Below are 17,240 nucleotides of genomic sequence, written 5' to 3'. Positions count from 1 at the left end.
TATTTCCCACTCGTGAGTTTGTGGTGATCTTGACTGAGATTGTCGGCTAACTGATTGTGAATGCCTGGTATATATTGTGCTATCAGGCGAATGTTGTTGTGAATTGCCCAATGGCAAATTTTTGGTGCTAAGAGACACAGTTGTGACGAGTGCGTCCCTCTGTGTTTGTTTAGATAATACATTTTTGTCATATTGTCTGTTTGGACAAGAATGTGTTTGTGGACTAGAAGGGGCTGAAAGGCTTTCAGTGCTAGAAATACTGCTAGCAGTTCTAAGTGATTTATGTGAAGTTGTTTTTGTTGACTGTCCCATTGACCTTGTATGCTGTGATTGTTGAGGTGTGCTCCCCACCCAATCATGGAGGTGTCTGTTGTGATAATGGCGTGAGGCACTGGGTCTTAAAAAGGCCGCCCTTTGTTTAAATTTACAGGGTTCCACCATTGAAGCGAGGAGTGTGTTTGGCGGTCTATCAACACTAGATCTTGGAGTTGACCCTGTGCCTGCGTCCATTGTTTTGCTAGGCACTGTTGTAAGGGCCGCATGTGTAGTCTTGCGTTTGGGACAATAGATATGCATGAGGACATCATGCCTAGTAGTTTCATCACAAGCCTGACCGTGTATTGTTGGTTTGGCTGATTGCTCGCTCTTACATTTTGAAACGATTTAACTATTTGTGGGCTTGGAGTGGCAATTGCTTTTTGTGTGTTGAGAGTTGCTCCCAAGTATTGCTGTATTTGGGGTGGTTGTAAAGGAGATTTTTGGTAATTGATAGAAAACCCTAGTTTGTGTAGAGTATCTATTACATATTGCGTGTGAATTTGACATTGTTGTTGAGTATTGACTTTTATTAGCCAATCGTCTAGGTACGGGAATACGTGCATGTGATGTCTCCTTAAATGAGCTGCTACTACAGCTAGGCATTTTGTAAATACCCTGGGTGCTGTTGTTATCCCGAAGGGTAACACCTTGAATTGGTAATGTTTGCCTTGTATTACAAACCTTAGGTATTTCCTGTGAGATGGATAAATGGGTATGTGGAAATACGCATCTTTTAGATCCAGTGTTGCCATGTATTCCCCTTGTTTTAGTAAGGAAACTGCGTCCTGTAGTGTTACCATGTGGAAATGATCTGATTTGATGAATAGATTTAACGTTCTGAGATCTAGAATAGGCCTTAACGTTTTGTCTTTCTTTGGAATAAGGAAATATAGGAACCCATGTTCCTTTCTGGTGATAAGGTACCAGTTCTATGGCTTGTTTTGCTAGTAGTGCTTGGACCTCTATTTGTAATAGGTCTAAGTGTTGTATAGACATTTTGTGTGTTTTTGGGGGAACATCTGGAGGGAATTTTGCGATTTCTATGTTGGATAATTGATAGAACCCATGTGTCCGTGGTAATTTGTGCCCAATTGTTGTGGTATTTTGTTAATCTCCCCCCCACTGCTGATGTGTGTTGGGGAAGTGTGACATTGAAGTCACTGCTTGCTACTAGGGGTTTGCTTGGCAGGCTGAAATTTCCCTCTTCCTCTGGGGAACTGTCCTCTGTAGGAACCATGAAACCCCCCTCTCTGGTACTGAGACTGATAAGTGGGTTTTGTTTGGGAGGTGGATGGTTCTGAGGGCTTGTGTCTAAACCCTTCCCTAAACTGTGGTTTCCTAAATGTTCCCCTGTATTGAGAGGAGTAGAGCGCGCCCATGGCTTTGGCCGTGTCCGTGTCCTTTTTCATTTTTTCTATTGCGGTGTCCACCTTTGGCCCAAATAGCTGGTGTTGATTGAACGGCATATTCAATACCGCCTGCTGTATCTCTGGTTTAAAACCAGGACTTCGCAGCCATGCGTGCCTTCTAATGGTGACTGCTGTATTGACAGTCCGTGCCACTATATCAGCAGAGTCTTGTGCAGAGCGGATCTGGTTGTTTGAGATGGCCTGTCCCTCTTCCACCATTTGTTGGGCACGTTTTTGATGCTCTTTCGGTAGATGTTGGATTATGTCCTGCAGCTCGTCCCAATGTGCTCTGTCGTAGCGGGCAAGGAGGGCTTGTGAGTTGGCATTACTCCACTGATTCGCTGCTTGCGATGCCACTCTTTTCCCTGCCGTGTCAAACTTACGGCTTTCCTTATCAGGGGGTGGGGCATCCCCTGATGACTGAGTTTGCCAGTTTTCTTGCAGCCCCCACTACAACCGAGTCCAGAGGGAGCTGTTGTATAATAAACACAGGGTCTGACGGGGGTGCTTTATATTATTTCTCGACCATTGGAGTGATGGCTCTCCCTTTTACTGGTTCTTGGAAAACCTGTTGTGCATGTTTAAGCATGCCCGGTAACATTGGCAGGCTTTAGTACGATGCATGCGTAGATGCCAGAGTGTTAAATAAAAAATCATCCTCCACTGGTTCTGAGTGCATTGTTACATTGTGAAATGTTGCTGCTCTGGCCAGTACCTGCGTGTAGGACGTGCTATCCTCTGGAGGTGAAGGTTTTGTTGGATAACACTCTGGACTGTTGCCCGAAACTGGTGGGTCGTATAGATCCCAGGGGTCCGCATCGTCCTGTGTCATCCCAGTATGTGTGGGTGACTGTGCCATTGGTGTACCCACTGGTGACAGCTGCGGTGATTGAAGTGGGGACGTTTGTGGTGAGAAATGTGGGGGTGGTGACTTTTCTCTAACCACCTTGGCTTTTGGTTGTATTTAAGTCTCATGAAAGGCCAGTTTTCTTTTGAACTTGAGCGGAGGGATGGTTTGTATTTTCCCTTTGTCCTTTTGGATTTGTAGCCTTGGTTGACTTTGGTCAAGCTCTTCCAAATCCAGTTCCTGCTTGAATCTGTGCCTTTCCTTGAGATGTAGAGAAAACCCCATCTCTTCTGTGTAGGAAGACTTTTTCGGATCCGAAGCCGTTTTTTTTGGTACCGAAACCCCGATGGAAACTGTCGGTCTCGGTTCCAAGAGGCTTTTCCGAGGTTTACTCGATGTCGACTTTTTTCGGTGCCGGTTTCTTGACCCGAGTTGGAAGTCTTCGGCAATATTTTGGCCTTTTTCAGTGCCGATGTTATTTGGTCACCACCTTTTCTTTGGGTCGAGCCATGGCCTTCCGGCAGTGGTGTTCCTGAGGCCTTTTGTTTTTTTATCTGTCCTTGGGTGTGGAACGGGGCAGGTGTACTCACTTTTTGCGCCGCCGTCGATAGCCGATCCCCATCGGAGTCATCCGAGTCCGAACCCTGAATGGATATTCTCGTTTCTTCTTCCTGGACGTCAAGGTGTTGTGTCAGCTTCGACGCCATCTGTAACCGTCTTGCGCGTCGATCTCTTAGGGTCTTCTTGGATCGAAACGCTTTGCAGGCCTCACAAGTATCCTCTCTGTGTTTGGGTGATAAACACAGGTTATAGACCCGATGCTGGTCTCTATAAGGATACTTGGCGTGACACGTCGGACAGAAACGGAAGGGGGTCCGGTCCATGAGTCTTCAACGACGAGTGTGGTCGAGCCGACCAGGCCTTGGTTAATTGCGGAAGCCCCGAAGGGCCGCCGAAGCGGTCTTGTTGTCGGTGCCGATGTGTTGATACTAAACCGGTCCCGAACACAAACAATACCAATGGATTTCGATGATTTTCTAAGGTTTCCCGATTCGAATTACGGAGAGAAGAGGAACACGTCCGAACCCGATGGCGGAAAAAAAACAATCTAAGATGGAGTCGACGCCCATGCACAATGGAGCCGAAAGGGAGGAGTCACTCGGTCCCATGACTCGAAAAGACTTCTTCGAAGTAAAACAACTTGTAACACTCCGAGCCCAACACTAGATGGCAGGAACAGTGCACAGCATGTGTATCTGCAGCTACACATGCCATCGGAAAAAAAAAAAATATATATATATATATAATATGTTTGTTTTGAGTTAACGCATGTGTTGCTTATGATGTTGGGGTTCATTCGAATGCCTCAAAGGCATGGTAAAAAAGTGGGTGAAACCGACGTCAGCAGGCCAGCAAAGACTTATTATGGCTCTGATGACGTTAGACAGAGTCACATGTGGAGCCGTTCCATTGTGACGTCCTCGTGGAGAGCTAGGAAGAAAAGATTTCTATAGAAGGCTGGCCTGCTTGGTAGTATTCAAAAGGTGAGGAATCCACTGGTACCCCCTTTTATCTGCCAGAAAAAACGTTACAAAGGGTAAGTAACTTGATCATTAAGACAATACTACAAGCTTTACCAACATGTCAACAACATGTTGTTTCTAAACGTAGAGGTCATGCTGAAACTTTAAAACCAAGACAGACTATGTACGATATCAATGCAAGATGGACACCTGTGCTGTGTTGTTTTATTATTGCAAGCATATCGAGACAGTGGTTTCAAAGCAACATGGTTTCTTATGTTACTTGTATTCATTTAACTTCTCTTGCATTGGTTTTTGAATGTGTCTGTTTTATTGTGGTCATGTGAATGCAAGCGTCTCTGGATAGAAGCATGAGAGCACAGAAAATGACAAAGTGCATGTCTGGTGACTTATTGAGTGTCTAAACCCATCTTTGGCACAAATTAACTAATTATGTCTGTAACAGCTGATGATGCCGTTCAGCTCCATGCTGGCACTGTGGAAGTGATGGAGTAGAGCTGCATATAAGTGCCAACTCTGCATGGGAACATCAGTTTCTTGGTTATTATCTACACCCTCAGACCCAGAACATGAACAATTGTTGGTATCACTGTGCAGATTTCAGCTCTGGGACATTTTTAGATGTTGAAAAGAGACCATGTCACAGAATGGGTGTTGGTGGGAGGACAATGAGGAATCTGTGATTACGTGGAGTACTCATCAGAAAGAGTGTTAACGGAAGCATAGTAACATGTTGTTCCAATGGATACTTCTAGCCTCAGACCCCAGACCTTAAAATAGATACCAAATCTGTACCTCTTGAAGGTGAAGGGTCTGTGGAGTGGGATGAGAAAGTCTTGCAGGACTGAACGGGTAAAATGCCCTTCCTGCCATACCTAGCTGTCGGGGCAGTAGTGTTTTGTGAACCTGTGTACTGATGCTCACATTGCAGCCTATCAGACATCAAGGACAGACACTCTATAAGCCAGCAGAGTGGTAGCAGTCATGGCCCTTGAAGAATGCACTTCCAGAGGTATAGACAGGGTTGGCCCAGGCTGCAAAACATTCGTAAGAACATTAGTTTTGGTCTCCACTGAAGCAAACTGCAATTCCAATACCTCAGCTGCACATCAGACCACTAATGATGTACTCTCCTCCACTGGTGGTCCAAATAGCAAGTCCAATCTTGTATCAGGAGGTATCAAGACCACAGGCCTCTTTGTAAGGCCATGTAAAAATTGTCATTGTTATCATCACCTCCCTCTGGTGGTGTACCTTGTTCTGAGTCAGAGGCAAAAAGAAACAATGGAGCCTGTCTCTGTTGGGGCACCTGCATTGGTGCATCTGTGCTTGTGCATCTACCCTGGTAGAGGCATTGGCCCAGAGTCATGCTTTATGATAACTGGTTGAGCTTTAGAAATTTTGTAATGAGACATCCATCTATATCAGGCTGAAGTTGGTTTGGGTCTAGACATTGGAATTAGCATTGGATCCTTGCCCAGCAGCAGTAGTGTTGATAACAGTGTTGATCAGGAAATTCTCAGCGAAGGGCCTGGAACAGGAACAGACAGATGGCAGAGTCAGTAAGGGACCCACAAAGATCTTAGGGGTCAGACTGTGCTGGGGATGCACCCACCAGCACAACCCTGACTGGAAGGCCCCTGTGGTTCTTTTGGGTCAGAAGGAGTGCCTTAAGTAGCCAGAAGTGCAGCAAAAATCTACAGCATGGCCCTTGTGAAGGCCTTGGTCTGCTTTGGCGTTGTGGATTGCCTGGGAAACTCAGGGGCCAGGGGGTAATTGGATGAATTGGGGAATCTGCTCCACGATTAACATTATGACACCTTTGCACCCTATCTTTGAATATGGAGTGGAAAGATGTGGCCAATTCCTACTTCTTTTTTTTATGTTTTCGTTTGGACTTTGATTTACAATTACCAGAGTACTAGGACTGTAAGTTTAACTTTCATGGGAATGGCCACAGGAGTGAGAAGTCACCCATGCCAGTGACTTGCAGCAGGACTTACGTGAGGGTCGCTTAGTCTTCTGATTTTCTGCAATATACAGCATCCTTGGCAGGAAATGCTTTTGGACATCAATCTCACATTTTGGAAACTGGAAGAATCCATATTAACTTCAACAGAAAAGTCAAACTATATTGGGCATCGGAAATTTTTTTACTAACAAAGAGAATCAAGATTAACAAAATACTATGCTTGCTTAATGATTTTTGTCATCAAACTAGGAGTCATAAATTAAGTTAATTTTGGGAGCAAAACTTGGCTACAAGAAATCTCATGCATTTAAATGGTCCTTTTTTTTTTTTAAAACACATTGTCGCCTTGGCCCATGTTGTGAAAATGTACGGGTCTATTTGAGATATAAATTGGGCTGTGTCAGATCAGAAACAAAAAGTTTTATATATATTTTTATATATATATATGGAAAATGTCACTTACCAGGTGTACATCTGTTCGTGGCATGAGACGCTGCAGATTCACATGCTGTGCATTATCCTGCCATCTAGTGTTGGGCTCGGAGTGTTACAAGTTGTTTTTCTTCGAAGAAGTCTTTTCGAGTCACGAGACCGAGGGACTTCTCCCATTTCGGCTCCATTGCGCATGGGCGTCAACTCCATCTTAGATTGTTTTTCCCCGCAGAGGGTGAGGTAGGAGTTGTGTATATAGTAATAGTGCCCATGCAATGGAGTAAGTATGTATGTACAAAAATGTGTCTAAAAGTGATATATATCTACAAATTTACAAATATACAAGTTTTATTAACATCTAAAATATCATTTTGATCAACTTATAACGGCTACAGGCTCCCGGGGAGGCGGGAGGGCGCATGTGAATCTGCAGCGTCTCTTGCCCGAACAGATGTACACTGGGTAAGTGACATTTTCTGTTCGATGGCATGTGTAGCTGCAGATACACATGCTGTGCATAGACTAGTAAGCAGTCATCTCCCCAAAAGTGGTGGTTTAGCCTGTAGGAGTTGAAGTTGTTTGAAATAATGTTCGTAATACTGCCTGTCCTACTGTGGCTTGTTGTGTTGTTAACACATCCACACAGTAATGTTTTGTGAATGTATGCGGCGTAGACCATGTGGCTGCCTTACAAATTTCTGTCATAGATATATTTCTTAGAAAGGCCATTGTGGCGCCTTTCTTCCTAGTGGAGTGTGCCTTTGGTATAATAGGCAGTTCTCTCTTTGCTTTAACATAGCAAGTTTGAATACACTTAACTATCCATCTGGCAATGCCTTGTTTGGATATTGGAATTCCTGCATGAGGTTTTTGAAAGGGTACAAACAATTGTTTTGTTTTGCGAAATTGTTTTGTTCTATCAATGTAATACATTAGTGCCCTTTTGATGTCTAATGTATGTAATGCCCTTTCGGCTACTGAGTCTGGTTGTGGAAAAAAGACTGGGAGTTCCACAGTTTGATTTAGGTGGAACGGTGATATAACTTTTGGTAACAATTTTGGATTTGTGCGTAGAACCACTTTATGTTTGTGTATTTGTATAAAGGGTTCTTGTATGGTAAATGCTTGTATTTCACTTACTCTTCTAAGAGATGTGATAGCTATTAGGAAGGCTACGTTCCAGGTTAAGTATTGCATCTCACAAGAGTGCATGGGTTCAAATGGTGGACCCATGAGTCGTGTTAATACAATATTGAGGTTCCATGAGGGAACTGGTGGTGTTCTTGGGGGTATGATTCTCTTTAGACCCTCCATAAATGCTTTTATGACTGGGATTCTAAAAAGTGATGTTGAATGTGTAATCTGCAGATAGGCAGATATTGCTGTGAGATGTATTTTAATAGACGAAAAAGCTAGCTTTGATTTTTGTAAGTGTAATAAGTAGCTTACAATGTTTTTTGTGGACGCATGTAGTGGTTGAATTTGATTATCATGGCAGTAATAAACAAATCTTTTCCATTTATTTGCGTAACAAAGTCTTGTAGTCTGTTTCCTAGCTTGTTTAATGACCTCCATACATTCTTGTGTAAGGTCTAAATGTCCAAATTCTAAGACTTCAGGAGCCAGATTGCAAGATTGAGCGATGCTGGATTCGGGTGTCTGATCTGTTGTTTGTGTTGAGTTAACAGATCTGGTCTGTTTGGTAGTTTTATATGAGGTACTACTGACAGATCTAGTAGTGTCGTGTACCATGGTTGGCGAGCCCAAGTTGGTGCTATTAGTATTAGTTTGAGTTTGTTTTAACTCAATTTGTTTACTAGATGCGGAAGGAGTGGGAGAGGGGGGAAAAGCGTAAGTAAATATCCCTGACCAACTCATCCATAACGCATTGCCCTTGGAGTGAGGGTGTGGGTACCTGGACGCGAAGTTTCGGCATTTTGCGTTTTCTTTTGTTGCGAATAGGTCTATTAGTGGTGTTCCCCAGTTTTGAAAGTAAGTTTGTAGTATCTGGGGATGAATCTCCCATTCGTGGATTTGTTGGTGATCTCGACTGTGATTGTCGGCTAACTGGTTTTGAATTCCTGGGATGTACTGTGCTATCAGGCGAATGTGATTGTGAATCGCCCAATGCCAAATCTTTTGTGCTAAGAGAGACAGCTGTGATGAGTGTGTCCCTCCTTGTTTGTTTAGGTGATACATTGTTGTCATGTTGTCTGTTTTGACAAGAATGTGTTTGTGTGCTATCAACGGTTGAAATGCTTTCAATGCTAGAAACACTGCTAGTAGTTCTAGATGATTTATATGAAGTTGGCTTTGTTGAGCGTCCCATTGTCCCTGTATGCTGTGCTGGTTGAGGTGTGCTCCCCACCCTATCATGGAAGCATCTGTTGTGATCACGTATTGAGGCGCAGGGTCTTGGAATGGCCGCCCTTGGTTTAAATTTATAGGATTTCACCATTGAAGCGAGGAGTATGTTTGGCAGTCTATCAACACTAGATCTTGAAGTTGACCCTGTGCTTGTGTCCATTGTGTTGCTAGGCACTGTTGTAAGGGCTGCATGTGTAGTCTTGCGTTTGGGACAATGGCTATGCATGAAGACATCATGCCTAGAAGTTTCATCACAAACCTTACTTGATAGTGTTGGTTTGGATGCATGTTTAGTATTACGTTTTGGAAAGCTTGTACCCTTTGTGGACTTGGAGTGGCAATCCCTTTTTGTGTGTTGATTGTTGCTCGTAAGTATTGTTGTATTTGACACGGTTGTAAATGTGATTTTTGGTAGTTTATTGAGAACCCTAACTTGTGAAGGGTTTCTATGACGTATTTTGTGTGTTGAAGACACTGTTGCTGAGTGCTGGTTTTTATTAACCAATCGTCTAGGTAAGGGAATACGTGTATGTGCTGTCTCCTGATATGTGCAGCTACTACCGCAAGGCATTTCGTGAATACTCTTGGTGCCGTTGTTATTCCGAACGGTAATACTTTGAATTGGTAATGTACTCCTTGGATTACAAATCTTAAGTATTTCTTGTGGGAAGGATGTATGGGTATGTGGAAGTAAGCATCCTTGAGATCTAATGTTGACATGTAGTCCTGTTGTTTGAGCAAGGGAATCACGTCTTGAAGTGTCACCATGTGAAAGTGATCTGATTTGATGTAAAGATTTAGTGTTCTGAGATCTAAGATGGGTCTCAGTGTTTTGTCCTTTTTTGGTATTAGGAAATACAGGGAGTAAACACCTGTTCCTTTCGGATGGTTGGGTACTAGTTCTATTGCATCTTTTTGTAACAACGCTTGTACTTCTAGTTGTAATAGATCCAAGTGCTGTTTGGACATGTGAGCTTTTGGAGGCACATTTGGTGGTAATTGTAGGAATTCTATACAATAACCATGTTGGATAATGGCTAGGACCCACGAGTCCGTAGTTATGTGTTTCCAATTTTGGTAAAAATTTGTGAGTCTCCCCCCAACTGGTGTTATGTGTTGGGGATTTGTGGCATTGGAGTCACTGTTTAGTTTGTGGGGTTTTTGGGCTTTGGAATTTCCCTCTTGTTTTAGGGAACTGTCCACCCCTATATTGTCCCCGAAAGCCTCCTCTTTAGTATTGGCCCTGGTATGTGGGTCTAGCCTGTGAGGTAGAAGGCTCTGTGCTTTGGGCCCGAAATCCCCTCTAAAGTGTGGCTTCCTAAAGGTGCCTCTGCTGTGTGGAGAGTAGAGCGCGCCCATGGCTTTGGCTGTATCAGTGTCTTTCTTTAGCTTTTCTATAGCTGTGTCCACCTCCGGCCCAAACAATTGTTGTCCATTAAAAGGCATATTTAGCACAGCCTGCTGGATCTCTGGCTTAAATCCGGAGGTGCGTAGCCATGCGTGTCTCCGAATGGTGACTGCTGTGTTTACTGTTCTGGCGGCTGTGTCTGCTGAGTCCATAGCAGATCTTATTTGGTTGTTGGAGATACTTTGTCCCTCCTCCACAACCTGTTGGGCACGCTTCTGAAACTCTTTGGGAAGGTGTTCAATGAAATGTTGCATTTCGTCCCAATGTGCCCTGTCGTATCTTGCCAATAAAGCTTGCAAATTGGCAATTCGTCATTGATTGGCTGCCTGTGCTGCCACCCTTTTCCCTGCCTCATCGAACTTCCGACTTTCCTTGTCGGTGGTGGTGCATCCCCAGAAGTCTGTGAGTTTGCCCTTTTCCGGGCTGCTCCTACTACCACTGAGTCAGGAGTTAGCTGTTGCGTTATGTACACAGGGTCCGTAGGGGGAGGTTTGTACTTCTTCTCCACCCTAGGTGTGATGGCTCTACCTTTGACTGGGTCTTGAAACACCTGTTTAGCGTGTTTTAACATGCCTGGTAACATAGGCAAACTTTGGTATTGGCTATGTGTTGATGACAGGGTATTGAATGAAAAGTCATCCTCTATAGGTTCGGAAAGCAGTGCTATGTTATGAAAAGTAGCTGCCCTGGAGACCACCTGCATGTAAGCAGTACTGTCTTCTGGTGGTGATGGTCTTGCCGGGTAGCAATCCGGACTATTATCAGATACTGGTGCATCGTACAGATCCAATGCATCTGGGTCATCTTGGCTCATCCCTGTGTGCGTTGGTGATTGCATCATTGGGGGTGTTGCAATTGGGGACAGTTGTGGTGAGTGCGGTGGCGATGGCTGTGGTGAAAAACGTGGTGGTGTTTTTTCTTTAGCCACCTTTGCTTTTGGCTGCTTTTCTGTTTCATGGAAAGCTAGTTTCCGCTTCATTTTAATTGGGGGAAAGAGTTCTTATTTTCCCTGTGTCCTTCTGTATATGGAGCTTCCTCTGTGTATAGTCTGGCTCTCCCATCTCTATTTCTTGTCCAAATTTATGGCCTTGTAGTTGTGAGGAAAGGCCTTGTTCGTCGGTATAGGAGCTTTGTTTTGGCTCCGAGGCTGGATGTTTCGGCACCAAAACCTTTTCAGCAGTCTTTTTCGGCTCCGAAGCAACTTTTTTAGGTTTCGGGGTGCCGATCTCTCGGTGCAGAGTTTGCTCGGAGCTGGTATCTCGGTGCCGAGTTTGCTCGGAGCCGGTATCTCGGTGTCGAGTATACTCTGTGCCGGTATCTCGACCGGAGTCGGATGTCTTCGGCTGGTGTGTGCCCTTTTTCGTGCCAATGCTTGGTCACCGTGCTTACGGGTAAAGCCATGGCCTGATGGCAGTGGCGTCCCCTGGGCTTTCATAATTTTTGAGTCAGTTTTGGCCGGGGCGGTTTTACTCACGGTTTGTTGCCTCGCCGGCTGCTCACTTTCGGGCTCGTCCGAGTCCGAATCAGGAATGGAGAATGTCATCTTCTTCGACGTCGGGGTGTCCAGCCGGTGTCGATGCCATTTGAAGCCTTTGAGCTCTCCGGTCCCGTAGAGTCTTCTTCTACCGAAATGCCAGACAGGCCTCGCAGGTATCCTCTTTGTGTTCGGGGGACAAACACAAATTACAGACCAAATGCTGGTCTGTATATGGATACTTAGCGTGGCATTCGGGGCAGAAGCGGAATGGGGTCCGTTCCATGAGCCTTGAAGGTGCACGCAGTCGGGCCGACGAGGCCCCGCCGGGGAGTGAAAGCCCCGAAGGGCTGCCGGAGCTCTTCTTTTCTTCGGTGTCGATGTGCTATTGCTAACCCGATACCGAGCGCAAACAATACCGTCGAATTTTCTGATTGTTAACTAACTTTTCCGAACCGAAACACGGAGCGAAGAGGAACAAGTCCGAACCCGATGGCAGAAAGAAAACAATCTAAGATGGAGTCGACGCCCATGAGCAATGGAGCCAAAATGGGAAGATCCCCTCAGTCTCGTGACTCGAAAAGACTTCTTCGAAGAAAAACAACTTGTAACACTCCGAGCCCAACACTAGATGGCAGGATAATGCACAGCATGTTTATCTGCAGCTACACATGCCATCGAATATATATATATATATATGTATATATCTTTAATTAGATAGCATTGGTCATTCGATTCCATCAGTAAAACAGAAGTCAAGTCCACAAACTATTATTCCAGCTACCTTTATCTTTGAATCTCCTAGAAGAACAAGGTACTTACCTTCGGTAATAAATTATCGGGTAGACACATTCTAGTTATAGAATCGTTACCTTAGAATTTCCACCAGGCATCAGACTGGATCTGGAGATTTTTCTTCAAGCAGTACCCTTGCACGCCTTCAGGTGGCGTTGGTCGGCTCTGCGTGGGTCGTGTTTACCATGATGACATCACTGTCATATATAGATGCCACCCCGGAGAGCTGATGTCCGTTTCTTTTCTTGACTTTCCCTGCCAGTAGTGCGGAACCATGAAGAACACAGAGATTGGTGTACCAGGTCTTGGCCCCTGAAAAGGGAGTCCCTGATCCTAGAAATCAGTTCACAAAGAGGGGAGGATGGATGGGTCGGCAAGGAATCAGCAACTGGAATATATCTCTAGGTAAGTAACTTGTTCATCTGATAGAGGCTTCTAGTTGCAGATTCCTTATCTTAGAATAGATAATCAATACCATCCTCAGCGGTAGGCTGCAAACCAAGATTAGACTAAAAAGTCCTGCAGAACCGAATGGCCAAAGTGGCCATCTCTGCAAACCTGACTGTCCAGGCAGTAATACTTTGTGTACGTGGGCAGAGACGCCCTCGTTGCTGCCTGGCAGATGTCCAGGACCGGAACTTCGCATGTCAACTCTGTGGTTGCAGCAGTTGGTCTGGTGGAACGAGCATGCAAACGCTCAGGGGTAGCTTCTTTGCCAAAGTGTAGAAGATCTTGATGCAGACGACAACCCATCATGAGATGGCCCGCTTTTGGACTACCCATCCTTTCTTTGCACCCACATAACCTACAAAAAGTTGATTTCCACCCGGAAATCCTATGTATGATTGAGGCACAATGTCCAACTTGATTTTTGGATCCAGACAGTGGAGTATCTCCTCCTCATGAGAAGGATGTAGGGAGGCATGAAAATTTGGCAAAGTGAACCTCAGACAAAGGTGCAGAAAGGCGATCAGTAGACTTCCCTGTACACCATGCCACAAATTTATTCCAACGACAGGCGTCTACCGTTTTGGTAGAGGGACGCCTGGCAGTCAAGATAACATTGCAAACTTCGGGCGGAAGGTCAAAAGTTGTCAACTGCCACTGCTCAATCTCCACGCAAGTAGTTGGAGACTGGAGAGGCTCAGTTGGAGAAGCATCCCGGCTGCTACGGAAGAAGATCCTCCCAAAGGGGCAGTCTGATCGGAGGATCAATGGCCAAGCTCAGAAGCTCGTGATACCATACTGTTTGTGCCAAATCCAGAGCCACAAGGATTATTTGGGCCGGTCGTTCTTGGTCTTCTTCAGAATTCTGTGCAGAAGTAGCAGTGACAGGAAGGCGTAAAGAAGGCCTGAGTTTCACTCGAGACAACAAGCGTTGCTGAGCAAGTGCCACCTTGGAAACTCTAACACGTGAAACAGCTGACATTGCGCGCTCTCTGCAGAGGCGAACAGATCTAACCAAGGCTCTCCCAGTTGCTGAAAGAGATCTTGCACCACCTCTGGATGGAGACACCATTCATGATCGACCATTCATCGATGGCTGAGTTAGTCTGTGCTGGCGTTCAGAAAGCCCGCCAGATGTTGAACCACAAGGGATATGCCTGGACGCTCCAGCCATGTTCTGAGGCGTAGAGCGGTGTCCACGACCCTACTCCACCTGCTTGTTGCAGGACCACATGGCAGTGGTGTTGTTGGTGAACACCTGCCCCACTTTCCATAGGAGAGAGGGAAGAAATGCTTTCAATGCAAGCCTGATCGCCCTGTGCTCCAGATGATTGATGTAGAGTACGGACTCCGAAGGAGACAAGAGGCTCTGATCTCTGCCTCCCCCATGTGGCCGCCCCATCCCCGGAATTACGCATCTGGCACTACTGTGAGATCTGGTTAAATATGGGAGAGGGATCTTCCTCTGATCCAATCACAATTCAAAAGCCACCACTGCAGATCTTGCACAGTTCCCTCCTTGATCTGGACCATGTAGGAGAGATTCCCCTGATGCTGCGCCCACTGCAGAGCCAGCATATGCCATCTGGCATGTGTGACCAGCAGGATACAGGAGGCCATGAGGCCCAACAGCCTCAGAAACATTCTCACCAAAACCCAGGACAGAGGCTGAAACATCAGAATCATAGCCTGAATATCCTAGACTCGTTGCTCGAGAGGATAGGCCCAAAACTGCACCTATGAAAGGGAGCGTCTAAGAGGGAGTCAGGTGTGACTTCGGCACGTTTATAGTGAACCACAGTGAGTACAGGAGGTTCATCGTAGTCTGAAGGTGGGAGACAACCGTCTGGGGCGAGCTCACCTTCTACAGTCAGTCATGGAGGTAGGGGGGAAGACTGAAACCCCTTGCCTGTGCAGATGAGCTGCGACCACAGTTATCACTTTGGTGAACACCTGAGGGGTGCCGGTGAGGCCAAAGGGGCACACAGTAAACTGAAAGTACTTGTGACCTACCACAAACAGCAAGTAACATCTGTGGGCAGGCAGGATGGGAATGCGGAAGTAGGTGTCCTGCAAGTCCAATGCTACCATTCAGTCTCCAGGGCAAATACGACCTGAGCCAAAGGAAGCATTTTGAACTTCTCCTTTCTGAGGAAGAGACTGAGGGACCGGAGGTCTAGGATAGGGCCCTTTTCCTTTTTGGGCACCAAAAAGTAGCGGGAATAACAACCATTGCCTACTTCGGGCACAGGGATCCTCTCTATGGCTCACTTGGACAAGAGCCGTAACTTCCTCACAGAGTAGTGCCAAGTGATTGTCCGTCATCTGCTCGTAAGATAGTGGCATAGCCAGAGGGGCAGTTTCGAAGGGGAGGGAGTAGCCTCTTCAGACTATTTGCAAGACCCACCTGTCCATCATGATGGATTCCCAGTGGGGTAGGTGATGGCGAACCCTGCCTCCAACTGCTCTGGGATGCGGTGACGGACTAGGAGGGTTTGGAGGCTGCAGCTCGTGGACTGGGTTGGACTGGGTGGACCACTGGCTCCCAGATGCACATGAACGTTGGATCCCGCATCCGCGGCCACGCAGAGGCTGGACAGCATGCGCAGCTCAGTAGCTGAGGGGAAAGGGACATGGTTGGGTGCCCCTTCTGTAGCCACAAATGGGGCGAAAAGCAGACTGAAGGGAGTGGGTGACTAGCGGCTGCAAGGCCAAGGGACCAAGGTGTGGCCTGGGACTCCACAATGCCCTAGAGCGCTGGGTCCACTGTGTCTCCGAAGAGATGGGTGCCATCAAAGGGCATGTTCACGAGTTTTGGACATTCTCCAAAAAACTAGGCATCCTCAACGAGGCATGGTGCCGTAAAACCACAGTTGACGCGACCGATCTACCCAGTGAGTCAGTCATGTCCGGCCCACAACGTATTGGGAACTTGGCTGCACCTCTCCCGTCAGCAACAGCTTGGGAGAGAATGACCTGTGACTCCTCAGGACTTGCAGCAGTTCCTGCGTAATCTTATTCCATAAGTTATGGGAATAGCAACCCAAAAAGCATGCAGTGTTCACAGAATGCAATGCCAGACTGGAGGAAGAGAACAGTTTCTTCCCAATTTGATTGTGTCTCTTCGATTCCCTATTCGGAGGTGCAGATGGGAATGCACCCGAAGAAGAAGAAGCATGGATGACAAGACTCTCAGGAGTAGGGTATTGGGTCAGGAGTTTAGGCTTGTTCAGTGCAGGCCAATGGCGGTGGGTGATTGCCCTGTTCACAGGAGCCCCAGTGCTGTGTCTGGACCAGGTACCCTGTAGAACATCAGTGAGGGCTTTGTTAAATAGTAAAAAGGTTTACAAGGTGGAAGCCATAGGCTGAAGCACCTCAGTCAGGAGGTTAGGCCTGATGCCACAGAAGGTAGCTCAAGGCCGAGGACTTCAGCTAGCCTTTTCACCACCATGAATTATGATGCTCCCTCCTCCACAGCCATGGTAGGAGGAGAAAGCATGCCAACATCAGGAGAGGCATCCAAAACCACTAGCTTCGCCCAATTTCCGTGCCCAGTCCTCTGGGTCTTCCAGCTAGAATTCTAAAGGGTCCAGAGACACCTCTCCACACTATCTCCGTGTACCTGTTGGACCTGGACCTCTTTGCAGGGTCATCCTCAAACTTTTTGCCTCCTTCCACCTATATTTTCTCACCAGTTTTTGTTAGCTTTAGGACTCTGGGAACTTTACCACTACTAACCTGTACTAAAGTCCATATGCTCTCAGTCTAAATTGTATTGGTGACTGGTTATCCCTGGTTGGCATATTTGATTTACTAGTCAGTGCATGGCTTCATAAAACTCATTGAGTTGGGCAGGGGTGGCTCCAGCTCCTGGAAATTGAGGGCGGCGCGGAGCAGACTCAGAAGCAGGCTCAGAGGACGGAGGTCCATTTACATATTTTCAACATAGGTTAATAACCTGATCTAGTGTAGTTCTTTTTTTTCCTACCCACTATCAAAGCTCTGTATTAGGAGAGTGGATATGGGCTTTTAATAGTACCAACTTTGTATCTTTCTAATAATTTATTTGGGTTCAAAACCTTTCATCTACAACATACCTCCTCAAATTTTAATCAATCACTTACAGACAGCTGTACAATTGATGTACACGCACTATATCTATTATATTCATTTATTTAGGGTCCAACTTTAGAAAAAGATATATTGCATTTGGATTAACATGACATA

This window comes from Pleurodeles waltl, chromosome 7, assembly GCF_031143425.1.
Source record: "Pleurodeles waltl isolate 20211129_DDA chromosome 7, aPleWal1.hap1.20221129, whole genome shotgun sequence".
Taxonomy (NCBI): Eukaryota; Metazoa; Chordata; class Amphibia; order Caudata; family Salamandridae; genus Pleurodeles; species Pleurodeles waltl.
The sequence above is the reverse complement of the archived record's forward strand: the minus strand, read 5'-3'. Positions refer to the sequence as shown.